This window comes from Scleropages formosus, chromosome 8, assembly GCF_900964775.1.
Source record: "Scleropages formosus chromosome 8, fSclFor1.1, whole genome shotgun sequence".
Lineage (NCBI taxonomy): Eukaryota > Metazoa > Chordata > Actinopteri > Osteoglossiformes > Osteoglossidae > Scleropages > Scleropages formosus.
In genome coordinates this window covers 6,724,908-6,751,290 of record NC_041813.1, presented here as the reverse complement: position 1 = coordinate 6,751,290, position 26,383 = coordinate 6,724,908, and the positions used below count along the sequence as shown (strand labels likewise).

Below are 26,383 nucleotides of genomic sequence, written 5' to 3'. Positions count from 1 at the left end.
GTCCCAAACTCACTCCCTAAAGTTATGATCTCACAGCTTGCAAAGTGGAAGACCTTCCAAATTCCAAGAGGGCAGATGATTGTAGGGAGATCACTAGGGCAAGTAAACAAGATAAACTTTCAACATTCGTGTTGGTGCCTACTTAACGTTATCTTTGAACAGCCTCTTTGCCCTGATTGTACATGAGTGCATGATGAGGGTAGAAGAGTCGGGGGGGGGGGAAAGCTGCATTTCAACCATAGCTCATCACACAGATGTAATATCAGATACCCTTGTGAGACGGTGACTCATGCTTTTAAGAGCAGATTCTCCCTTTCTCCTTTGGCACACAAATTCACGAACCCACAGACGTGTCAAAATACTTCTAAAATAGCAGCCATCTTGACACATCTGCGCTTGCAAAAACAGCTACTGTACAATTCATGTGTCTGCAGAAACCGCTGTCAGCCATACGTGACGCTCGCAATGCGAAAGCTTTCAGACACATTCTAATTAGCAGCTCCATAATTACACATATTGCCAATTTTAAGGGGAGGGAAAACTGAAGTTATCGCAAGGCTCGCTTGACAACAGTGAAATATTTCAACCCATAGCTGGTGCAGTCCCTGAAGTACCGCAGGAGCAGTCACAGTTTTGTAGGGCAGTCGGCTGGGAGAACAAACGGCTCACCGATCCACAAGCTTCTGCAGCAGACCGGTTCAGTGTACCTCACAAAGTCAGAGAAATTGGCTCAGTAAAAATGTGCTCTGGTAAAGAACACTGTTATCAAAGGTCCCTATCCCTCCCTTCCTCATCACCCTGAGATTAGTCTTCCTGGCAGAAGGCAACATAAACGGTGTCTGCTTCCAGAGCAGCACGTCTTTTTATTCCACACCCTTAGCCGCCAAAGTGCTCAGGGATAATCTCTCTCATTAGAGGTGGATAAATATTTTAAGATTAAAAATGGCACTTCATTAGCAGGCCAATCTGTCTCGTGCCTGCCCTGCAGTGGGGTGGGTGGGTGGGGTGGGGTGCAGAGACTGGCTCCTGCAAGAAGAGCAAAGAGCAGTAAACTAGCCCTGCCCACGGCATATTGATATCCCAATGGCACTGACCCATGTGTCAGACCCTGATCCTTTGTCTGATCCGCGTGGGGTTAGCTTCACGGTCATGGACCAGGCTGATGGTAAAAGCAAGTTCAGCTCCACACAAACACATCTGTGCTAAACGTATCGATGACAAACGATCAATACGACGTTCCAGCTGAAAGCCCTGCTTACAGGAACAGCACCGACCGTAACGGAGACTTCTGTCAGAGAAAGGACTGCTGTACTCCTGCTCTCCATATGCTCGTCCCATTGTTGATTCTCTCCTCTGCGTTTAGCTTTTTGTTCCCAACAGCATATGCTCACATTCTGAGCACATGAAAGATGTGTCACGTGTGAGAAGGATGGAGAATCATCTAATTCTGCCAGCTGAACCAGTGGCTTTGAGAATTCTCCCTCAACAGTGGCCCAATGATGACCAACTACCTTTAAGTGCAAATTTATTACAGAGTTTCCAGGGACACCTTCTCCTTCTTTGGGAGCAAGGACTACTTGCCTCATGCCTCCACGGCTGTGGGTAGCTCCTCCTGGCCGCCAGCATCAGTGCACTAACAAAATGAGTGAAGGAGACATGCACATTCTTTCTTCTCCTTTCTCCCAACATCACTGGTTCTAAGGAAAAGTACCATGCCTGCTGGGAACAGAATGACTGCTCTACCCTGAGAGTCTTGATGGAGAGAACTTCAGGTCAGAGAGGAAAAGTCTAAGAGGAGGCATTCAAAGCTCTGAGCACATTTGATCAAAGAATATTCTGTAGATTCACAGTTAAACATCAGCTGCCAATAAGAGAAAAAAATATATATTTTAAACAATTGGACTTAAATTCCAGCAAGAGAAAACCTCATTCCACTGGCATAGTGAAACTATTTGGCTCAATACGATGTGGTGCCATGTACGGGAGAGAAAACAGAACCGTAAACAGTGCTTTTCCAGGAGTGTGGCTGACACAGGAAAAGACAAAAAGTATTTATTCAATTTAAAAGAGAAAATTATAGGGCATAGTGCACACAAATAATAGCTTGGAATGAAATTGTAGAAAATCATGAAAATAATAACTGGGGGGAGGGGCCAAATCCTGTTTTACAGCACCTACAGAATATCTGTACTTTGTAGAGTCCCTTTTGTGAGTGAACATTCTGCTGTTCTTGACCTTTATGTGATACAGTGAAGAATCCATGAGAGACAGTATAGCAGTACCACCCCTGTGCAAATCATCATAACCAAGTTCAAGCTTTGGTATCGCATTTAAATTGTGAATAAAAGATCATGCTGGTATTAAGGTACTGTCAAAACATCTCTGGAAAGGTACTGGTACTTTGGACTTAAGGTATCCGTTACCTCAGTGAGTTGCAGACAATCACAAAGTTGCTGTTACTAATGAAAAAAGTAGAGGAAACAAGTTTTTAAAAAAAAAAAAAAAAAAAAAAAAAAAAAAAGCAGTGTTTTAAAACTTGTGGATTCAACAGTCGCAAAACAATCTGAGAATTTACACAATGAACCTTGCGAGAGCAGGGTCTGTTTATTTTTATGTTTTCAGACAAGTGGAAATGAAATCTTAGCATCATGTTGCAAGCATAGGGATGTTAGGTAATACAGAAGTAAATAGTGTGTTCAAACACATCAATCTGGTATTACGATCCAAGCTGTTTAACAGCCAAAAAAAAAACTGTCCAATTCATTTTCAGTTACTGCATATCCGGTACAGGTTTACAGTACCAATCTCAGGAATCACATGGTACAAGGTGGTGTACCCTGGAATGGCCACCAGTCAATCACACGGCAGTTACAGACACCGTCACAAATTAAATCCTTGCTAAAATGTACATGGATTGTTACTAGCATATAAGTTATCTTAAACTTGATATTGTGAATTACTGTAACGCACCACATTACGCTTATCAGTGAAACATTAAGGTGTTTCTTGATCGGTATCACTACAAACTGTAAAAATCAATGTTGACGTGTGACTAAAGATCATCCTGAACAAGATGTTATCTGACCAAATGATCCAAAGATAAACAATTTCTGATGTTGCTTCAGGAGACGCATTAAGCTTGAATTCTGTCGCCATTTTTTTCCCCATTTTGCTGACACCGAAACAATAAATCTTCATAAATCTCAAAACCAAATGCCTTCTGCTTACTTTACATATCTTTAAAATGTCACTTATCAACTTTTACAAGTGACAAGGGGATGCAGCCATGAGGAAGTGCTGTATGTTTTCACTATACTGACTCCAAGCCTGGCATCTGGTGACTGTCCAACAATTCTGCAATATTTCACTATTTAACTGAAGTTCATGGAGGTAGTATTTCAATATTATTGTCCCTATATTGACAGCATTCTCATATGTGTCAGACCAGGCAGTGATATTTTTAGCTCATCTGGGCAGTGTACAACAAACCCTGGTTGACTTTAAAATGCATCATCTGGAACATCCCCCTATCCCCTCTGACACAGTCCTCAAATCCATGTTCCCAGAGAGGCCAAGAGTTTCTCTCGAGTTCAGCTCCTTGTTCTGAAAGAAGACAGCAAAGACGTGTGCGTGTGTGTGTGCGTGTCACGGAAAAAAGGTAAAGTGCGAAGGTTCTGGTTCCGCTGTGGTGGAATGACCTCCCCTTCTCGCTCACAACTGCCCACATCTAGAAACGGTCTTAAAACTCACCTCTTCCGGACTCAATTCACCCATCATCTATCAAATTCATATAAGGTATAAATCTTCATGTGCTATAACTTAGATTGTGCCCAGATAAACCTGTAACACAGCTACTTCCATAATGTAATGTAAATGTTTATATGTATCTCCAAAAAAGGGAAGGGAAAAAAAATCAGAACCGTGGATATTCTGACAAAGTTTTATGCAGCTACTCGTATGATGTACATTGGTTCATATGGTGGAAAGAAACTAATTATACTTAAGCATTCATCTGCATTTAAGTCTTTCTTTCTGCTAATGTAATGCACACATTGTATGTTGCTTTGGAGAAAAGCATCTGCTAAATGAATAAATGTAGATGTGTGTGTGTGTGTGTGTGTGTGTGTATATATATATATATATATATATGAGAGAGAGAGCGTGTGTGTGTGTATATGACAGACAGAGACCGAGTGAGTGTGGGGTGAGATGAGACATAAAAATCATCTCAAGTTCTAACAGCAACAAGATGCCAATGACTCACCAGAATTAGTCCTCCCTTAAGTCCCACTCTGTGGAAAAAAGAAAGCCACAACTAACTTTGAGGAAGCATCCAAGTACCATTATTTCTGTGAACGGATTATCTACCTGAATTAGTCAGGATACAAAACGTGCTGCTCCATGGTCTGTAAAAGTGTTTTGGGACGTTGAATCAACATGACAGCCACCAAGCCACAGAGCTGCTGTTAATTGTCTTGAGTGGTCGCCGTGGCGACAGGTGCCATGAGGCCTGGAATCCTCTCAGCACCTCTGCAATGCACTAGTATGCTGGACCAACTGCTCTTGCCATCACTAATGACATTAACAGAAAGCCTGGCAATTTTTCCCCAGTGTTCCCCAATCTGAGCATACCTAAAACTCCATGGGACAGGGTCCATAACCAAGAATCCTGTTTAGAACCCTAACAAACACCAACCCAATGAAGGGCCTGCTGTTTCCGATTTCTTGAAGTCTCCTTCAAGACAGGTTAAGACAGCTCTGCAGTGAAGGACAGAAGAACCCCAGAATATGGCCTCTAGGCTTTTCATCATCTAAAATCTGGAGGACACTGGGGGACAGATTTTACCTCTACGAGCACACTCTGCTATGTTGCGGATAACGAACATCTTGCAGGCGTGAGCACACATGGACAATCTTCCATGTATACAGCCTCTTAGAGCTACTGACAGATGTTCTGCTAGCAGTGGTAGCCCAGAGTGGTGAGAGAGTATGCCTATATCAGGACCGCGCTCTTGACTGTCAGGTCTCATTATCAGCATTGCCAGCCCCACCGACAGTCGAGTGCCAGCATGAGGGGCTGCAGAAGGCCACTCCAACATTAGAGTGGAACACTTAGAGACAGTCTGAGCAGAGAAGATGGGCCTGGTGCCGACTACCACCAAGACATCCTGAGGCAGCACTATGGAACAGGCTTTTCTACCTCCATACCACCGGAGAGCGAGCGCTCCGACACAGCAGAGGCACGGCGCAGAAGTGAGAAACTTATGTTCACAACCATTTCAGATAAAACCTGTGAGGCTATATTGTCTGCAAAGCAAGGGGTGTGCTAAGATGCTCCTAAAGCAGACCTTGGAGAAACACTCTACAGCACACTGCAATTTGTGGTACTCGCCAACGCATTCTACACTTTACATTTCAATATGCCTGGAACACAACTGGAAAGCACTTTACATGCATACAGAGAAGCAACACTCCGCACATATGGAAATGGAGAGTGTGTGTGTGTGTGTGAGAGAGAGAGAGAACAGGGCTGATTTTGTGTGTTGAGCCCAAAGAAAGGGGTTGCCTGATCTATGATTAACAAGTCCAAAGAAAAAGGGAAGGAGGTAAGTTCCTAACAGACCACAAACTTTTCACAGATCCAGCTGGGAAGGACACTATGCTGTTCTCACACATGCAGCAGGTTCATTTTACTGCCGTACTGTTAGGTATAGAAGGCAGCGGGGTGGGGAAAAAAAAAAAGAGGTTATTTTTAAGTAAAGCTCAGTCAGCACAATTGACCAACGGGGTCAAAAAACGATCTGGCTCTGCTCACCCGGCAGCGTGCAGTACTAAAAACTATGACCTTCCTTAAAACTGGAACAACTGAAGGAGCAGAGGCGCAGAGACCCTTTGTAAGAAGCATGTAAGAAGCAATAAACACCGAACCCAGCCCCCATCCAGCACCGGCACTCAAGATGCACTACTCCCTGCTCCCGCTCTGGAACCTCTGCAATAAAAATGTAGAGTCCCAGATGGCCACCCATTTTCAAATACTGGGCACATAAGGCTGTCAATACATACGTGCCCCTGTGATATAACCTCTGCCATTTACTTTCCCCCGTATGGAATGTTTACTGGTCTCCTGTTCACCTTCATCTTATTGCACTGTCTCTTGTCCTGGCCCCCCATCATGTGTACGTGACTGACAGCCGTCATCCCTCCTCATTTAAAACCTGTACTGCCAGTGCATTTGCTTCCGTGATTGTGTAGCAGGTTTTTTTTTTAAAAAAAAAAAAAGCCATGGAGTAGTCTACTAACACACACACAGTCAGTCACAGCTGACAAGCACAATAACCTAACTCACAAACAGGTTTTTCTGGAGGAAACCAAGTTCCAGACTGAAAATGGCCTAACATGCCTTTGTGTTCCTCAGTCTACCTTGCCCAGAAAATCTGACGTGGTGGTGTGGATAGTACTGTGCAGCACAGAGGAGCGGGTCTACGGCCAACTGCAGACATCTTACGAGCAGAGGGGGGCACTCGTGATTCTACAAGCTGAAGGGAAAAAAAAAATCCTTTCATTAATGTAGGGTTCCAACAACCACACACATTTGTTAGGTTCAGTGTGCAGGCTTGTTAGTGCCACCATCTGATGGAACTCTGTGAAATGCACCCCCAAAGCAGATTGTTCCTCTGGATGAGGGACTCTGCTTAGCAGGAGCTGTGAGACCTTCAAGCACATACTTACTGCCCCCCCAAGAACTCCATTCAGCATCTTTTTTTATGAAGCAAGAACCCAAAACACCGATGTTCCGTCAAACCCTACCCACTCTGCCACCTAGTCCTATTTGTCCGCTTTCGTCCTCACCGTTTAAGGATGACAGTGTGATGGGATACTATATATTTGCTTTCTACCCAATCACTTCAGTGATTTTCAGGAAGTGAAAAATCATCACGAAGAAGCACTGTGCTGCACTAACATTCTGAAGAGTTGGCCCTGAACAAGATCTGTCGGCACATGGGTTTTGTCTTGACATCTGTGATCCAAATGTAGTTAACCTGCAAAACTCATGAACCCAACATAATGTTAGGAAGAAGAAATGGAGAAAGCCAAACCAATCCTTTCACGGGAAGATATTGCTCTGGATCTTCAAAGAGATAAAAGGACGTATCACTTTTTCCAGAGACCCCTCTCTTCCATTCCAGACCATTTCTGCAATCATGCCAATGAACAATAGCAATGTAAGGCTCTGGAAAACTGACAGCTCTCCACCTAGAGACAGATCAACAACAGACACATGCAGCCTCTACCCTGACAATACTAAACACAGCACCGCTGAGAGTATCTGTTCACAAAGGTGGCCGAATGTTTTTTCAGCAAAATTATTCACACACACACACACACACACACATTTCATATGTCACAAAAAACGTAAAATTGACCTTATTTCATTTTTTTTTCTCTCATCTATTAAAGTATTAAATTATAAAAACATTACAATGAAACCTATGAGCTGTTCCGTAAAAAGATAATCCTTGTTCAATGGAACCTCATTCTTCCTTTGCGCTACCTTCACTAAAATATGGAAATACAATTAAATTCTTGAATATATTACAAAATTTAACTTCTATACCACAATAGCATCAGAGTTCAGCTAAACTACGTGATCTCTAGCAATATGAATTATGTTCCATAAACACACAGCTGGAATACCGTACACTGAAATCATCATTCTTATCCAGCTAACATTGCAGGATGTCACAACTGTCACAAAAGAAAACATCAAACATCCCTTCAGCTTGACCTAATAAAATTTTCTCCAGTGCCTTGCTACTGTTCAGATAGGGAAATGAGAGCAGTGGTGCATATGGCTTGTTTACCCAATCGCAGGTAATGCTGATCATAACGGCCTGAATGAGTCAAGTTCCACACCTAAGAATGCAAGAGCGGGGGAAAGGGAAATCAAGCTGTAGACTCACATTGTGCTTCCTCACTTCATCTAAATGGCAGAGAGAGTGAAGCCTAAGCATCGGGGTTGTAAGCCTTCAGCATGTTGACATGCCAATAGCACAGGTGTGCAGGCCCCAGGAAGGCAGGGCCATAGTACCCCAGTAGACTTCCAGATCAACACCTAGTCACAAAAAACTACTCTCAGTTCCGCTGAGTGCTTCCACGACTGAGCGAAGGCAGACCGGAGCAAGCACGCATGCGCTAACACACACGGAAGAAAAAACCACCCCACGGCTCGATGGCAGCATGCCTCATTCACAGAACCGGCCCATGAACAAAAATGCACCATTGTTGCACACTGTTCTCTCTCTCTGAGGTGAAAGCAGGAGGGGGTTGCTCTCCATACAGGAGTAAAGAGCCCAAGAGTTGATTTACTGAACACCATGCAGCTTACTGCACCCAAAGCAATGTTGCAAGACATCAAGTCTTCTTTCTCATTTACCAAAGAGATAGTTGGGGGTTAAAATGAGTACACAAAAGAAACATCCTTTAAAGATCCATCTGTCCACAGCATTCTGCAAGAGATTAGTTCAAAACATACATCACACTCGTCTGAACAGGTAACAGCCGCAGGGGCAACAAAGGTTATCAATGAACCGCCAGTGAGATCAATGTCCTGAGCTTGAATTGCAAAAGAAGGGAGTATCTGACATTTCCAGTTAATATTGGGGAGACTTAACTTTTGTGGGTTGAAAATGACTCCAGATTAATAAATTATTTTTCTGAGCCATGATTGTAGCTACGATATGGACAAATATTTGTGCTCATCTATAACAGCACCCATGCTTTCTTGAAAGTTTAAAATACTTATTAGGCAAGATGACAAATCAATCAATCAGAGCAATTGACATTTACGGCGCGAGTCCTCTTTACTTCAATTTAGATAAAACTTGCAACATGGGGCATAAACAGCACTAAGAGTCAGCTAAAGACAGCACCTTACCTTAGAGCTTCTTCAGCTCTGCTCCAAACAAAGCTCAACCCACGCAACGCAGCTCTGAATGGCAGACCTGCTAATCTCTGCCAAACTAGCAGCTTCTTCTCACTGGATGGAAAATTCCTTTCAAAACAGACTCGCCATTCACATCCATGCCCCCACCCCACCCCACCCCCAACAGCACGCTATGCTATACAATGTCAGAAGCTGTTGTGCTGTTTCCTCATGCCAACAAGTAGTGATAAAGAATGACAAATGATGGACTAACCTCGACGGAGGCTCCTCACGCATTAAACAAATGACAATCGGGATGTAGGTGAAGCAGGGCAAAATCCCACTGCAGTGCTGAACTCCGCAAGTCCCTTGCTCAGGGGCTTCTCTTACATCTTTATCAAAGCAATGCAATGCAGTGGGAGACACGGCAAATAAAAGCAAAGGGATTGCTTATAAGGGTGACAATGAAAATGAGCTATGACTACAGAAGGCACATTTAAACTCCCTCATTCGATGACTGTATTCATCCAATTCGGTGCAACCTCCTACCAAACCTCCCCATACTGACCTTAAAAGTTTTTAGAAGAATGGAGGTACAATCCTGACAAAGCTGCACCTCATTACCACTCCTACAGACCATTGATTTTCAAGATTAATGCCACAGACAACAGCTCCCTGGCTCTTAAATTAAGTTCACTTTGATCAAGTAACATGGCATCAGTTACACTTACCATGCCCCCCTTGAAATAAAGCCACCAATACCAGAATACATTTGGATGTTTCCTGAAACACAAGATCAACCTTTTTGCACCACCTCGCAAACCCACAAGCTATTCCACTGAAGACACTGTCAGTTTTGTCAATTGTGGGGGGGGGTTGGCTTCACCAGGATACTACATGAAACTAAATGGATTAATTCGGTTTCCAGGTGACCAGACCAGAGCTCAAGAACACAATGGAATGGCAGTCATAGCAGACAGCAAATGTTACAGATAGCAAATGTATGAACAAACAGGTGCCTTATCAAAGACGTGCAGGGCTGTCAAGCCCCAGACTTCTGTGACAACTACCAAAATTCTCTAAGTCTCGGTTCAACAAGACTGCAACAATCCCAACACTACAAAGAAAAAAATGGACTAAATCCCAGCGAAACGAATGGAACTTCATACACCACTCTAGCCTTTTCCTGCAGGAAGTCTTTCCTCTTCTGTACCGACTGTAGCTGGAAAGCATTGTTTCAGTTTAAAAGCAAACTGCTTAGACTCAATACAGCAACATAAAAGGCAGAGCTATCAGCACCTCCAGCTCTCTCAGATACTCTTTTCCATGCAAGTCGCTTCACTTTGTTCCATTTTATTAAGACTTCCATGCATGAACAGCGGGAGGCATTCAGAGGGAAGAACCGCTCCTCATTTGTTATTCAAAACAAAAGGAATCCTCCAAAGATCTGGCAGACCGACGCCTGTGGAACAAGCAGTCTTTGCTTCACAACAGGCCCGCCAGAACAGGCCGCCAGAGCCCATCGCCAAGCCGTCAATCAGCCGGCAGAGAAAAGACATGCTGATGTCTCAATTTCACTTCTCTCTCTCCACGTGCTGTTGAGGAACTGTGGAGGACTGAGGTGGAGGAAGCACCGTGAGAAGCGGACTCCCGACAAACACAGGAGAAGGAGAGCATCGTGGGAGTGACAAACCAAAGCAGAAGGGTCTAAACAGGGCAGAGAAATGGAGATAACAGTGTTGAATTCAACCCAAAGTGTTCTTTTAAAGGGGTATCCACAGAGAGGTGCGTTTGCAGTGACTGCTGAACACAGCCCTATTAACACCGTCACTTTTGTTGCCTTCGAGCAGGGCTGCGTGTCATCAATGGAGGAGGAACCAATCCTTGGAGAGCGGGCTGGGGTAGCCTCAGGTCCACTTCCATTACAGGGCTCAGCCTCGCACCTCTTACTCCCAGGACCAAATGCTAATTGCTTCCCTGCATTTAAAACAAGTTGGTGCAGAGCACTCTGAATTCTGTTTGGCACAGGGATTGGCTCTTAGCGTCGGGCTCTTGCAAGCGGGACCACAGACTTGTCTGATTAATAATGGAGGAGAGCTAAGACTCAAGAGCGAGGACACTCAGGGGTACAAATGTTCCAGCAGGCCTCCTGGGAAGATCATCCACATGGCCTGCATTCTCCACATCACACAACCTCACGCACCACTTGCTGCCCCTTTCCCAACCGCCACAGAGCAGGACAGCACCTGACAGAGATGTCATAAATCACACACAGCGCACTAACTAAAATGCTTTTTTTTTTTGTATAAAAACATGTTTTCGGAGCACCTGATAGCACAGTAGTTAAGAGGTGCTGCCTCCAAACCCAAAGGTTTCCAGTCTGAATCTTACCTAGTACTGAAGTACCCTTGAGCAAGGTACTTGCCCTTACTACTCCAGTAAAATTGCCCATTTGTATAAAAGAGTAAGTAGCTGTTGGTTGCTTAACAGGGTAAGTCACTTTGGCTGAATAAATAAGTGTAAATGTGTTGTTCTTCATTATTACTCTTATTTTGGTACAATTGATCACTCCAATGTGTGCTCATAGTCACTGGACATGGTAGTAGAGCCAATCACCTGCAACAAGTGGTGATACTGAAACTTGCAGATTTATCTTCATTTTGCCAGATTAGGTGTTTTTTGAAGAGCTCCCCGAGTTTGAAATCCGCACACTCCGAAATTACAACAACATGGGCCCCTGCAGGACTTCTGTCTTTTGTCCCTCGAACGTGATGGCTGCAAAGAGTAAAATAAAAGGCAATGAAAAGAAACAAACATCCATCACTCCCCCGCCCCATGCTGGCAGCACACTGACCCACTGACCCTAACACCCCCTTTATGAAGTCTCCTCAGACCACCCCCTTCCTCCTCACGCCTGCTCCGGAATATTCCATTAACTCATGTGACCCCCCCCCCCCCCCCACACCTCCCCCCTGACTGCGATGCTGACATTTCACAGCCATCTCAATTAATTCAGTTTTCATCTGGGAGGAGTGTGACCTGCAGACTGCGGCTGTGTGAGATGGTCTGCAAACCCAATCAGACACGAACACTAAAGCAACACACGGACTTCGCTTCCAAGACAAATGAATTCCCAGCCTGGGGAGTATTTTTAGAGTGCTCACATTCAATCTTCATTTGCTATTCTGACTAAAATAATTTTCTAAATGAACTGGAAAGGAGAAGGAAAAGAAAACTCAAGAGTCCCCACACAGACCCACAGCCGCCACCCCCCCTCCGCAGCTTTGTGTCCTGAATAACGAAAAGAAAGACAATAACATGACGTTAAGTGCTCCGACGGAAAGACTTCCAACAACAGCTCCTTCAAACTGGCCTTGAAAGCACTATTCATTGTGGAGAATGAAGAGCAGGGCCATCGATCCTAGACTTTTTAAAAGTTCACTCTCTCCAAAAGGTTCGATTACACAGTGGGATTGCTTGTCAGGGAGCGCTCGCTGCTCTCTCCCCCAACCCCCGCCGCAGGGTAGTCGTCAAGCACCGCTCTTGGAATTACACATGATCGATCCCACCACCCCCCCCCCAACGGCCAGCGATTACAGGAAGTGCGATAGCAATATACTATTACGGCCTGGAAAGCCCGGGAACGCAGTAATACCCCGGGGTGCCCGCTTATTGGTGGCACATCCAGGTTCGAACAAACGCTTGGCAAAATCAGCGGTCATCGTTGGAACGCATCAGAAGCATAAAGCAGCATTAAACACGAGGGCAAACATTACACTGATTTTTGACATTTCACCCCCTTAATTCCTTTCATTTTAGTCAGTTACGCGGTTTTTAAGTCACCCCCTCGGGGGGTGAACGGAGGCGCACACTGTGGATATCCACACACTTATCTTTGCTCCGTGGGTACTGTTCCACTATATTGATCGCAGGTGTTGCTGCACCCGAGGAGGAGCTGAGAACCCTTGCCATCAGCCAGCTCTTACCCACCCATGGGCCTCCACACGTCCTGCAGTGTGGCGTGATAGATACTGTAATGTAGCGATTTAGTAATGCCCCACCGGGCATGTCCCCATTAAACGGATTTCAAAATATGGACAAAAGTGGATGTTAAGTCCTGGAGCAGAAAGATGACTTTTGATCATTTGTATATGGCCACAGAGAACTAAACCACACAGCAAAATCACTTTTTGCCGTTTCTGCCTACACATGAACGTTAAGATGCTGAACCAGGATTTAAAAAATAAAAAAATAAAAAAAAGGGAAAAAATTTGCTGTTTAATTACCTTAGCCAGACAGTGGCATTCGACTGCTAAAAATTCTCACAGCTTACGATATTATCATATCCCTATGCCACAGCTCAAAACAATGTGTGCTAAGACAACTGCTAATTAGCCAATACAATTGTACTTTTGAGACAGACGTTATTGCTGTAATTAAAAACAACAATGGGTGCTTTCGCATTCCAATCTACCTTCAGTAAAAGTGTGCGGCAAATATTACACAACTCACCAGAAAGTGCTAATGAGGTACATGCCGTCTGTTACCGCGCAAATGTCAGGGGCTGTGGAAGAGATGGATCACTTTGGTGATGACAGACTCCCACTCTTCCAATAACACCTTAATTACACAACCCTGGCTTCAGGATACACATTCTGTACCCATCCTTCACCTTAAACACATACAGACATGCCAGCTGCTCATAGTGTACGTTGCCCACTTGACGTAATAACCGGCTGATTTTACACACAGTATCCTCACCATTTGTACTGTCCATTGCTCTCACCACATGGACTTCCTGCCCCTGCTCTTGTTCTTCCTATTATACAGAGAGAGAGAGAGAGAGAGAGAGAGAGAGAGAGAGAGAGAGAGAGAGAGAGAGAGAGAGAGAGAGAGAGAGAGAGAGGCTTTTTTGTTATCAGCCGTACTCAAATAGAAAGCCAGAACAGGTCCACTGGGGGCTTGCAAAGTCATGTAGCGAGAAGCTATTGGTGAGATTGATGGGAGGTCAAGAGAAAGTGTAACGTGAAATGTGTGTACATTTTTATTCATTCACTTAGCAGACACTTTTCTCCAAAGCAACTTCCAATGAACACTATGTAGTGTTATCAGAGCACACATTATTCACCCAGGATGACTTCAAATGCTTGATACACTATTTGCAATGAGTCACTTATCCACACGTCAGTGAAACACACTTTCTCTATGTCACTCACACACACACACACACACATGGCTCCTGCGTGTAGCCCATTCTCAGTCTTCCCTAGAACTCTTCATTCCCAACAAGGTACAGTCTCCATGATTACACAGCGAGCACCCTGTCAAATAAGGGAATGGGCATTTAGGATATATGAGCAATGATGGACAAGTACAGGCCACAGAACACTGTGCCTTTGCAGATAAGTTCAGTTTAGACACAGCAGGACCAGCAGGCCGAAATCATTGAAACCAGGTATCGTCAAACATTCTGGAACTGAACGAGCCAGCAAAACATTTTTGCCACTGTGACATGTTGAGTGTGCCAAAGCAAATGTTTAAATCAGGTAAACATACTGAAAAAAGAACTAGAGATATGAAACCATTATGCAAAAAAACCTCCAGTAAATCAAGGGGGGAAAGGGAACAGAAAACACTGTTAGGGAAAAACTCAGAAGGGCACATGTAATCCCATATGATTTCATCACACCTATTAAAATTTGTCTTTTCCAAGCTATATTTCTTTTCAACATGTCTCAGGGAATCATTGTATTTGCAGTAACTCATCAAATCGATACGCAGATATTAAATTCTGGACATGAGCTTAAAGATACAGCTGAAATGTGAACAGAGTTCAGATATTCTGCCAAATGTTTATCTTCTGCTGAGAAGGAAAAACTGCAAAGCTCCATATTGTATTTTCTGGATCATTGGAAATCCTCCATTTTTTTTTTATGTTCTACCCAAAGTCTGCAGTGTTTAAAAAGCCATCCAAGCAAGTTTTTCTTTCCACTTTAATGGCGGAATGTAAGTTTTTTTTTTTAACCATGTGTGGCAAATTACATGCTTCATTCACCAAACCTGTATCTTAACTCAAAATTCTGCTGCCTTCCAGAGATTAAGACTTCAGTCACACCTTAACACTTTAACCAAACAGAGAAATCTATGAAATGACCATCACGTTGCATTGCTATTCTTGTACGTGCTAGAGAAGTTCAAATGAAAAGTGTAATGGGATACTATAATTCTCCTGTGTTCTAGGAATATCAGCAATTAAACTGCCCAAAACAATGTTTAACAGCCCTCTCTGGAATACAATTAAACTGACTAATGGAGTGGGTGACAAGGCTGTGCACTCCTATGGGGTTGCCAGCTACTGGGGATTGCTGGGAGTGTGGCACAGGGTAAAGACTCCACCATCAGCACCACGTTCCCCGCTCAGCACATCTGCCGGGTTAACGTTCCTGAATGCAGGACTAATTTGAATCTCATTGGAGAACTTATTACCGTGAGTGAAAGGAGTTAAGAACTAACCCGAGCTATGCCTCAGTCCCTTGTCCCCTCGGGCATTTGGGACATGATGCACAATGTTTAAGGACTGTGAGACAGATTACAACCCAAAAACCCGTTTTACATTTCTTTAGCTGACGCTTTTCTCCAAAGCGACTTAAAACGTTAAACTACTTACCATTATTTTATACAGTAGGGCAATTTTACCGGCGCAATTCGGGGTAAGTACCTTGCTCAAGGGTACCACCCCTGGAGGTGGGAATCAAACCTGCGACCGTTGGGTCCAAAGGCAGCAGCTCCAACCGCTATAATATCAGCTGTTCTCAGTCTAATATGATGGCTTGAGGTCAGTATTCAAAAGAAATAATTAGTACAACAGGCAGTGAGCACAGCCACTACTTGAAGAGAGTAATGAAACTGTACAGTGGTTTATGCGATATACACAGCACTACAATGACAGATGGGAGCATAAGATGATGATGCTGCTGCTGCTGAAATAACAGGATAAACTGACAACTGAACTCAGATCAGTGACTCCAGGTTACGCAAAAGGGGTAATGGAACATGGGCACCCCAACTGAACAGGGGTTGCACTCACTCCCCACCATGTGGTGTAATTCCATTTCCCCATTCAAAGCTTCTGGAGACACCTCAACACATCTCTTTCCACATGAGCAGCATCATCTCCACAGACCCCTGCCTATATCCTTTCACTTTGTCAGTATTGAAAAATACAATCTCTATGCGGCGGGTGCTTCTCTACAGCAGCAGACTTACTAACTGGAACGCCAACAGATGAGTGGCTTCAGCCTTTGCAAATGTTAGCAGGGCAGAGCTGCAGCGGGGGGGACAACAGCAGTTGGAGCCACCTGTAGACTGTGTTCATACACTCCACGTTCTGCTAGAACCATTTCGACTGGGGAAGCCGCTTGTAAAGCCCATGTAAATTAAAAGAGCGACTCCATCATTACGGTGACCTTTTGCTTTGCTTTCGGGGACAGGTTGTAGGCGAGAAGCCTTGTGGTAGTACCTGCAGAGCGGAATCGACCCAGCCCGTTTGGTCGGAATTGCATGTCTGGACCATACATTTGCAAATCTTGAGATAGGAATAATCTGGGGTTTAGTACACCCATGGGACACGCCTGGGGGCAGGATACATACTGGAATAATTCAGTAGGGTTACTCCCTGCTATTGCTCACTTTCCAAACACACCACACATATTTAACACTGACTAAACAAAACCGCAGTTTTAGAAGCACATCACTGTTAAGAGAGCAAATTATGAAATTTTCCGAATGATCAGAAAACATGCACGCGTGTTAACACTTCAGACACGAACAAACTTTCACGTCCTTCCTCCACCACACTGCCTTCTGGATTGGATAGGATTCATGAGCACAGGGATTTCATGCAAGCCGTGCTAATTCAAAGTGACCCTCCTTTGTTCTAACAAACAAACAATCATTAGGAGAAAACAGACCCGCCGGTCAGCATCACCAAGCAGACCCCAGGGACACACAGCTTGAAACATTACACTCGAAAGGGAAAAAGTTCATAATTTTTGCTGATTTCAGACAGAAGAGAAGGAAAGGAGGCAAAATGTCAGATGACTAAGTGCTGTGACGTGCTGAGCGGCGAGCAATGCAAGACCGCCTGCGGGGCTCTGTGTGGGTGTCCGCATGTGTGCGGGGAGACGATAACGCAGTACAAGGCCCCGCTCTCAGAACTTCAAACAGCTCCATCAAACAGCGCTGTCAAAGCGCTAAACTTAGTGGCGTGAAACATCTGCCTGGAAACAGCCTTCGGTTCTTTGGGAACTGGTGTGCGAGGGGGTGCTATGGATACAGCCACCATCTCTCCAATCTCTCAGAACAAGGTGTACAATAGCCCACTCCCTAATTCAGGACAATGTTCATTAAACATTAACAGCACAGCAATACAGTACTACAGAATTTCTTCCACAGGGTGATTAGGATTACCTATAATGGCCAGGGTCTGCATGAGCAGGTGTCCTGTTTGCAGAGCTCTTTCAGTAGGACTCCAGTCTGCGTGGGCAGTTCTTTAGAGCAGTCCCTTAGAGCAGTCCCTATTGCTATGCAGTAATGGACAGAGTAACACAATCCAGACCAAGACACCTCCTATCAGTACAGCATGCAGCAGCGAGTTTACCTTAACAGTACAGCTTGGTGGGAGTTTCTCAGTGAAACTCAAAACTAGAACAGCACCCCCCCCCCCTCCTCCCTTTGTGAGTCCTGTCACACCTTGCTTCAGATAGGTACTGGCTCCTGGAGTTCATAGTCATTCTCTTTCACAGAGCAAACAAGGAATCTACTCTTTTTTTTTTTCCTCTAAGGATTGGATCTGGACCTGTGCTACACATTCCAACCTTATGCAAAATGAGACAAGTCACAAAGAACACGGGCTTAAGGCCAGCCGGACATGTTGAACCGCTGCAAAAAAAATCACACACGCAGTCTACGCTCCTAGTCAGCTGTTAATGTAATGTTTTTGAAACAGCTATTCACTAAAAGAAAAAGAAAAAAAAGCAGTTCAACAGGCAGCAGTTGGGTCGTTTTGTGCCGAGGGGGCTTTTGGATTACGGATCTGTCTCCATGACACCATGTTTACACACTTAACTCATACAGAAGGCATCTTATTCTTAGGATACTTGTGATGAAAAGCACTAATTTGCTGCTACACTCCCGATCTATTGAATCCCTAAATCCTACCAAATACAAAAGGATTGTGGAAAACCAGTATTTCTGGTTAAGACGCAAACTACTGACATGACTACGTACTGAACTGGTAGTCTATTCCTACTGTTCACACTAAAAGGAGACTGAGTAGTGAACTCTTACCCTCCTGTGAGAGAGGTCTGGGCCAGAACAAACCTTCTAGAACTCCTCTATCTGATATAGGGGCTTCATCACAGCACCAGTGACCAAGGCAAGTTTCTAGTTAAACTCCATAATAGCAATGACTACAAGGAAAACATCAGCAGGCTGGAATATTCTGGCACTGATTCTTGCCCAGCAGCCAAGGAAAAAGACTTTTGATTCTGTTTTGTATGCAGCAGGCAAAGTTGTTATTGGTGCTAGGTGTTATAGCTTATAGCAGTAATTGTCCCATATATAAGGGCAAGTCATACGTATCCGCAATATTAAAAATTCGTCTAAAGCAAATTACTGCGGATACTTTGAGACTTACCCTCGTGTATTACATAGGAACAAACACTCAAATATACGGAAAAAACTATGTCAAATATCGCTATGTAATAAAACATTTCTGAAGGAGCTAAGGGAAGATTTGAGTAACAAGACAAAAGCTGAAAGGCTGGGGAAAGCAGCTGAGGGAGCGTTTTAAACATCCCTCCGTGAGTGTGGGGAATGAACAAAATCGTGAAAGTGATAAGGCAGCCCTGAAGTGAGGACATGCCGCCTGAGAAGAGAGGATAATCTGCATGCAGACTGAGGAAGAAGAAGAGAAGAAAAAAAAAAGAATTTTCAATTGAAGGAATGGAAAAATACTTGGATTCAGTTTAAGGAATTCCCAAGCAAGTAACAACCATACTGCCTGCCTTACGCATCACATTATCTCTCATGAGAAGGGGAAAAACTTAAAGAAAAAAAAATTGTGATGGCGCTGGTGTCAGTGAAATGAATGCTCCTGTTAAACGGAAGCTGTTAGCACACTTTGAAGTGTAATCTCTGGAGCTAGTGATCCCTCAGAAGTGGTGCACTGGACATGCTCAGACTCCTACACTCTCCCCATTCAAAGTGAATTTGGCTTTAAAGTCCTTTCATGAGCTCCTCATTCGCTTCCATGCCATGGTTCAGTTAGCAGCACTCAGCAGAGGCCAACTGGCCAATTTGATATATTGACTTTGAGAGAGGGGTAGCCAACGAGCTGTACAGCCCGAAGTATTCGTGAAAACCAAGTATTGCTTTTTGTCCGCAGAGGTGTATTTTTGTACGCAAGTACAGATGACACTTGCACGCAAGGGTCATGGGAGTGAGGTGAAGGATGATAACCAAGGAGAATGATGATCAAAGAGAAGGTGTTAGAATTCTAAGACCAGTAAATCTGGAAGGGCCAAATACATATATCTTCCAGTTGAGCCAAGGAGTCCAGTATGGAGATTTTACTTCAACGGCTCAGCCAGACACTCTTTTCATCACCAACAAATGGGCCCCAAACACCCAAACTCCTCCATCACATTCTCTTCTAGGCTTTTTATGGAGGGGGGGAAGGCAAAAAAACTGAAGAATTTAGAGAATGTGTGCTGCGTGTTAAGTTACCTGGGAATTTTAATGAACATTGGAGCTAATTTTACTTTGGCACAGTCTGCAGGGAATAGGAATGCAGGTTATTAAAGCAAAAATACAAGAGCTCTTAACTGCAAGTTAATGGAATATAAAAGAACGAATCATACATTTGCACTGGTCATTGTGTTCTGCTCTTAAAGAACATTTGCCACACGCCAGGAATGTAAGTGTGCCTATCTTCCATCGTCAAAGTTCATTGTAACTCCTGTGGCTGTAACACTACTTGCTTTATTGAACAAGCAAGAAACGTCAACCATGGCCAGCAGGCATTGATAAACAAGAAACGATCCATAACGAAGCCATAAGCACACAGACCGGACAACTCAAGCATCGAGAGCTGGTATAATTAAGGCAGTCCAAAGTGAATTTGGTATTAACACTAATTACAAGGAAACTGATTACACTGAGTGCTTTCCTCATTAATGAAATTCCATTTATCTTCCTGTGACAGGAAGTGACAGCATTCTTCAGTGATGTCATGAGACCCGTGAGATAGTTGTGCTGCTCATTATAACGAAATGAGCATTGTTTTGTCTAACTCCTTGGCTTTTTACGGAGAGTACAGGATTAAAAGTTAGCATTTTTAGAAGTAGTCTCACTGATGCTAACAGCTAATTGGTTTAGAATGTCTTCAAATGAAAGAAACAAATTAGAAATGTAATAAGAGGTACAAAGATAACTGATTACATATGCATCAACCAAGACGGAGAGACCCTGCTTCAAGTTACATGGTTCATTAATGTACAAGACTAGGAGTCAGAGCAACTGACACCACCCAGCTCGAACCTGGCAGCACTGCTCCTCCTAGGGGGCTTTTTTGTTTCTCTGAATTCAAAAAAAAAAAAAAAAAAAAAAAAAAAAACACTTCTCATTTGCCTTGCCAAAGAGGTGCATTAATGCCTTCCAATAACTTCTCATCTGCTCCATCTGCCCAACTGTTGTTCCCACTTGGCTGGATAGCACCTCCACTTAGTGCGAGCTTCTGCATACACCTGGCGGTGTCCACAATGTTAATTTTTCCTAGATCACCTGAATAACCCTCCCCCCCAGCCAGTCAGCTTCCTCCAACGTGTCCCCCTCGGCTCACAAATCACCTTCCATAGCCCTCACGACTGCTGCTCCAAACGACGCCTTGCCTTTCACGCTCCACAAGCCAAAATGGATGGCTGCAATTACAACTATACAACCTTGAGGTCTTCAGAAAACCTGGGAACAAAACAGTGAGAAAAAGACAGGAGGGGTGTGGGGGAAGCAACTGCCTGGGTACAGCCTTTCCCCAGACAATCCACTCCCTGCTTGAGGCAGACTACATTACACACAGATTTACAGCCAAGGATAAAATTTGGTCCACCTCCCTCCCACCTGCCCATCCCATTGGCATTCAGCCCTTTCTTCAGCTCAGTTGTAGCCCTCACACAGAAAGCTCCTCCCATGAAGGCCATCCTCATGAGAGGGGTCCTCTCCAAAGCAGGATCCTACAGGAACCAATGGTGTCAGCTGCAGAATCATGACCACAAGCAGCAGCGCTGCACTGATATATTGGACAGAAATGACACGGTTGGAATTTTTGGAATAGTAAAATACTATTTGATGATGTCAACAAGTAACATAATTACAGAATGTGAGCAAATCTTACTCATAAATATTCTGGAAGTACACAAATAAAAACTATTAATGGGATATTTGCAAAAGCAAGAAAAACAAGAAAGCGGGGGGGGGGGGGGGGAATCAAGGGCAAGGTAGCTATTATACTGGACACAAGTGGGACGTAAGAAGGCTTGCAGATGGCAAGATTCTTCAGTGGAATTTGTTTGCTAAAAATTAGAAAAAACTGTGCATATTATGCTACAATTAACATTCTAACACCATTCTCTTCTAACTGACTCACTGTTTCCCATTAAATAAATGTAGAAAGTATACTTAACTCCTTATTATACTTATTCAGAAGAAGTGAAATCAAAACAGCATTTGCTGAAACTCATATTGGTCTCTTGGACAGTTGCAGGACAGGATGTGCACTGGTACCAAAGATAAATATAGTATTACCTTGGCGACGTAGTAAGAACAAACATCTAGATTTTTTTTCCATCATACAGTCACCACTTTCATTCAGGCCTGTTGTCAATCTACAGTGGTATTACTGGTGATGTAGAAGTCACACATCAAATATATCCAGTTAGGAGACTGTATGACTAACATCACTTCAACTTTTACTAAATCATATGGAAAAAGAAAAAAGGAAACTTGCGGCAAACTCGTCTCCAATTTCGCTGGACTTTCACCAACAAGATGTCAATGTTAGCCAGTTGGTTGCTCACAAAGCTTACTGGCTGGAACTAAGCTGGACATCGTACATCACAGAATTTTGTATTTGTGTCCCTTTTAGCTCACGAACCTCCTGAATGTCATAGTGCTCTTTTCAACAGGTCACACAGTGTAAGCAAAGACGATCAAAGTCTACATGAGTCACATGTTGCTATAGTGACACAAATTCCATATTCAAATAAAAGACAACGGCCATGCTGGCATTCCTAAAATCGATACTGCCATGTTCAAAACCCTTACTAGTTCACCTACACTTCTAATGATCTTCTGTGTAAAAGGTTTGAATATAAAAAGTTTCATGGTTACAAAACAATCACTAGTAAAACATTTAAGTGCAGCAATAATGTCAATTATAACTTTATTAAGAACTACTAAGCAAAATATATATAATTGGTGGAAATGTTTCATTGAAATTACATGAAATGCTACCAGGAGGGTTATAGAAGGAAAAAAAGTTTAATGAAATGACAACCATCAGCTCTGATTCCATTGTTTTACTGTGGAAAACATTGTACCACGACATCCAACGTGAGCACCGAACATCTGCAACTTCACAGGCAGCGCTCATCAAACAGACAAAGAACTAGATATGATGAATGGACATCAATGAAATCATTGTGCCTTTTGGGCTTCACACACACAACAGCGCGCATGGAATTCATACACAGAAGACTTGAACCGTCCGAATATTGTCATCACCCGTGGACCAGGGTCAAACAAAAATCAAAACATCTTAGGTCGCATAAGATATTCTTCCCTGTTGAGAAAATGTACCTGGGAATCAGCCATGTTTATGTTCCATGCAGGCCCAGAGCCAACCATTTGCAACTCAAGAGATCTTAAACCCATTTAACTCCCACTGTCACTTCCAGGCATGAAAGGTGAACTGAGGGTCAGAGAAAAAGAAAAACCTTACTTGACTTGTCCTTCCATGTCTAGAACAACAAAATAACCCTGTTCACGGGCAGAAACAAATTAACATGGCTATAACAACGGTTACACAAAGGCTTGCTCAACCGTATTTTCAGAAATTCAGTTAATGAGGAGAGAACACAGCCGAAGGGCAGATCCTCAGACTTCTGCGGTCAAAAAGCAGAGCACCTATTCCACCTTAATCTTAACTGAACCTGTGTAGCTCCCTTTAAGCTGTCAGTGATGGTAGAAAGAGTTGGGAACAACCCTCCAGGACCATGTGCTGAATAACCCTGGTATCAAATATACACTCCTCCCCAATTATTTGAATTTTCGTGTATTCAGTCTGCAACATTTGGTCCGGTGCAATAAACGGTGACTACAAGGCTGTGTGAGAGAGACTGAGAGATGCATCGAATTGTTCGAACTGCATATAGATACACCACGGTACTTTATTATTCATATATTTAAATGTGACATATAACCTTCCTCTTCTTCAGGCCAATCCGTGTAAGTTGATGATCTAAAAAAACTTCACATATGCTAAACCTTTCATGAATGAAAATTTTCACAAGTAGCTCAGTTACCCTATAGAGCCAGTAAACCACGAAAAACTATAATAAAAAGGAAGAAATCGATAAATCTAATTTCAATGTTTTTACAGTAGAAGAAAAACAATATACTAAAAAAAATATTAAAATTTGTTCCACTCTAGTTAAACTTTTTTTTTTTTTAAATAATTTAGAAAAAGATGTTCGTACAGGCTTATGTTTGCTACTACAACCGCACCTGATTCATAAAAGCTTTGCAGATATTATCAAAAAAATAATTTAAATGATTTTTATCATCATCTTTACCATAATATAGGATGTATTTGGGATGAGCTTGGAAACTGGAATTTTTATCTTGTTTTACGAGGTGAGGTCTGTTTTCAAAAAACAAATCAGGACCAGGGTGGGCAGGAAAAGTGTACATCAATTCAAGGCTAACAAGAACTACAAGCCAGACCTTCTTGCAACTCAGCCAACCAATGACAGCTGATGCATCAAATAAGCAATACTGCACTGTAAAAACTGTACATTTATTTTTGTTACCTGGTGTTTTTCTCAACTCCTACTTTTTAAGCTATTTACAATGACTTAAATATTAATACAGCGGAGTAATTGTTACTGGAGCAATGTAGGGAAAGTACCTTGCTCAAGGGTTCCACAGCAAGAGAAGGGTATTCAAAACTGGATCCTTTGAGTCCAAAGGCAGTTGTTCTATCCACTAACCTACCTGCTGTCCCTGCAACTGTCAGTCAGTTGTAAAGAGTGTCTACTTATTATACATCCTGCTTACTGTAAGTTGTTGCTGCTTAAGGTGTATATCAACAGGCTTGCATTACACCTCCTGGAAATGAACAGAAATGCAATCAACAATATAATGAAGCCGCAGTGTCAGGAAGGTATTTAAAATGTCACATTTTAAATATGTCTTGTTATTGATTCACCATATCTGGTACCCCTTTCACCCTGTACTGCATTTAACAAGGAGTCCCGGAACAGACACGACTGACATTGCCAACGACGGCAAGAAAGCTCTCAATCACACCGCACCAGAAACCTCTGGAATGTCTGATACTGAAACATTAAAGAACATTTTTGCTCACAACAGCATTAATCACCCTGAAAAACTCAAATGAAAAGTGCCAACTGTTTCAGAGAGACACATCATGCTCACATTAATGTCAGAAACAAAGTGCTTGTCAGTTGCATCCACTGAAAGAAAAGCTGTGCATTTCAAACAAAAGCCCCACAAAACCACGCCTCTGCCCCCACATCATCTCTTTTTTTCCCCCCCCTTCTCCCCTCCCTTGTCCTGTTGCTTCCCTGTCAAAATATGTCCTAGCCATTTCACCAAGCAACTAATGCAGTCAAAATTACTGCTGGGTCTACACTTTACACAGAGAGATAAATTTCAAGGCACAGAGCAGAGGATGTGGTCCCTATTCCCAGTTCCGTGCCTCCTTTACATGCTGTCTTTCTGCAGAGCCCAGGAGCACGATGTGTGCATTTGTAAGGAGGCTAGTCCATCAGCAATGGAAGACATTCCCATAAAGCACGGGACACCACAACCGCAGCATGTTAGTAACAATGTTCTCACCTGCAGCACCTGTAAACACACTACTCCCTCCCTCTCCAGTGCCTTCATCGCAGTGAGTCCATTCTACAGTTCCCTTAAAAACCCTGAAAGCCTTTTGGAATCAACACCTGATAATTATCTTAGTTCACACCTCCTGAACTGCATTCATGACTCAAAGCACAATACGACCATTCAGATATGGACTGCTGCAGCTCCCTCTCAATATGTTTGTCTAACCTGGCAACACATTATGGCAGCTTTTCAACACCTTGCAATCAGCAGTACACAGAGAAATGCACCATTGTGCTTAGAGTCTCTGTCACACACAGTGACAACGTAGACTTGTCAGCTTCTGTTCCCTCATCACTGCTTGTGTGTGTGTGTGTGTGTGTGTGTGTGTGTGTGTGTGTGTGTGTGTGTGTGAGAGAGAGAGAGAGAGAGACAGAAAAAGAGAGAGCGAGAGTGCAGGCTGCTTCCCAGACGTCAGCACACACACACACACACACCATGAGCCAACGCCTCTCGCTTGGCTGCTGTCCGCGAGGCAGCCAAGAGAGACGTTGGTTCAGAGTGACGTTGACAAATGTCCAGCACTGGCCCAGACTAGACCCCAGAGAGCTGAACAATGTGGAGGCAGCGCATGTCCTAGACAAGGGCATCTGCACTGCGCCAGAATGGGTGGGGGGTGGGAGGGTGATGGGTTTTTCCTCTCACCCTTAACTCCCAACCAATTAAAAACAAGATACTCAGACATAACAAGGACAGTTTCAGTGCGCATCTCACACTCATTTATCTGTTTTAGTTGCATCCGCTCATAGGACATCCCACCTCAAGAAGACACCGTTGGGCTCTGTCCAGCTGTCTGTCAGACACCCATCTATCTCAGGGTGTTAGTATTCTGCTCATGCTACAGGCTGGGCTAACAGATGCCACCCTCAGACTGCTCTTGTGGTTGGCCAACACGCTCAGGTTCTCTCCAGCCTTGTGAAAAGGAGGCTGAGGAGAAGTGCCTCAGGTCAGGCAAGCCTCCAGGTAAATCCCATCAAGGAAGTAGGTGAAAGAAAGGGCAGCAAGACTGACAGACAAAGGAAAAAGAGGAGAAAACAGAAAAAGCTGTCAGAGGTGCAGAAAGAATCATTAGCAGACATCCCCTGGGTGACCTGAGTGATGTCCTTCACCCCCATATCCTCCTTCAAATGCCTGCGGCCCGTTACTCATCATCCCAAAAGGGCCTTGCAGTGCTGACCTGAGCCCCCTCACAATCACACACTCCCGGTCACTCAA

General features: G+C 43.6%; 1 protein-coding gene across 14 annotated transcripts in view; it reads right to left on the bottom strand.

The window, feature by feature from the left end:
- ndst2a (N-deacetylase/N-sulfotransferase (heparan glucosaminyl) 2a) overlaps nucleotides 1–26,383 on the bottom strand; it is a 74,329-nt gene that overhangs the window by 19,151 nt on the left and 28,795 nt on the right. For 6 of the 14 annotated variants that reach the window (XM_018725053.2, XM_018725051.2, XM_018725061.2 and 3 more), the window contains one exon: nucleotides 13,685–13,742. The exons of 5 other annotated variants lie outside the window; for them this stretch is intronic. The gene's annotated coding sequence lies outside the window, so the exon portion shown is untranslated. Of the gene's footprint in view, nucleotides 1–4,264; nucleotides 4,293–11,539; nucleotides 11,680–13,435; nucleotides 13,488–13,684; nucleotides 13,743–26,383 lie in introns of those variants that run through there. 3 more of the 14 variants (XM_018725052.2, XM_018725055.2, XM_018725066.2) reach the window with 3 other exon arrangements.